This window comes from Ochotona curzoniae, unplaced genomic scaffold (genome assembly GCF_017591425.1).
Source record: "Ochotona curzoniae isolate NIBS_2020 unplaced genomic scaffold, NIBS_Ocur_1.0 contig_3190, whole genome shotgun sequence".
Lineage (NCBI taxonomy): Eukaryota > Metazoa > Chordata > Mammalia > Lagomorpha > Ochotonidae > Ochotona > Ochotona curzoniae.
This window is the reverse complement of record NW_024465751.1, coordinates 9,384,938-9,386,282: the sequence shown is the minus strand read 5'-3', so window position 1 is coordinate 9,386,282 and position 1,345 is coordinate 9,384,938. Positions and strand designations below refer to the sequence as shown.

Sequence of the window (1,345 nt, the reverse complement as noted above, 5' to 3'; positions counted from 1 at the left end):
CACATGTGAAGAATCTCTGAGAAGCATTTTTTGAATCATCTGCTGATTCTGTTGGTCCTTTGTGCAGGAGAACGTCAGAGGAAACTATAGAGGGGTTAACTGTGTTGACTGGCTCAAGTAACTCCCTTGCAAAGTCCCTTTTGGTGCTCAAGGGACTTGGGTCACTGCTCCCGTAGACTGCCATGGAGATATTCAACATTTAACTTCTTCTTTTTTTTTTTTTTTTGACCATCACAAAAGTTTATTAAAAAACAAACTAAAAAACCATGAAAATGTACATGTCCCAACTTTCATATCATACTATAGCAAAACAGGTCCTTCTGGAGAGGGGATCTGGATTTCTCTGCCAAACACTCATTATACTTGTTCCAAGGCTTCTAACATGATGATACTATTTCCTCATATAACAACCATTCCAATATTGTTCTGCTGTCCACTATTTGCCATCTCCACACATTCATCTATCACCAGATTAATGAAGGGATAAATCCTCGCAGCATTCCCTGGACATGTCTGCTGCCATTTAATTTTAATGACAGGGCCCGGCGACATGGCCTAGCTGCTAAAGTCCTCGCCTTGATTGTGCCTGGGATCCCATATGGGCGGCGGTTCTAATCCTGGCAGCTCCACTTCCCATCCATCTCCCTGCTTGTGGCCAGGGAAAGCAGTCAAGGATGGCCCAAAGCTTTGGGACCCTGCACCTGTGTGGGATACCCGGAAGAAATTCCTGGATCCTGGCTTCAGATCGGCATAGCATTGGCCATTGTGGTCACTTGGGGAGTGAATCATCGGACGGAAGATCTTCCTCTCTATCTCTCCTCCTCTCTGTATATCTGACTTTTCAATAAATATAAATAAAAATAAATCTTTAAAAAAATAATTTTAATGACAACTTCTTGTCCATAAAATTTTTTTTCAACTCGGGAGGGTGAGCTTTGCTCATTGCAGTGGCTCGGATGCTCACAGACTCCTGGAAATGCAGCCAGTGGCCTCCCCACACTCTCATTGCAGGCCCGGCGCTAGGTGTCTGACCTCAACATTTAACTTCTTACAGGTTAAAACATCTCAACATCAAGACTACCACCACCTACACCCCCTAAAATGGACAACATTGATTGTTTCAGTGGCAATATACATAAATGTTATGAAGCGTGGCATTGTTACGGACTTCTCATGAGTTTTCTCATTTACCCCTTATGGAAATTTTAGGCGGTAGATACTGTTGCCATGCCTACTGTATGGATAAGGAGAATGAGACTGGTGATGGAGGCTGGTGATGGGCTGGTGACAGAGAAGACCTACCTCTTGTCTTGCCCCATGGTGTTACTCAGCAGGACTTGTGGCT

General features: G+C 43.9%; 1 pseudogene; it reads right to left on the bottom strand.

The window, feature by feature from the left end:
- Window positions 1–224: 224 nt before the first annotated feature.
- LOC121155959 lies at window positions 225–943 on the bottom strand (annotated as a pseudogene).
- Between the last annotated feature and the right edge of the window lie 402 nt (window positions 944–1,345).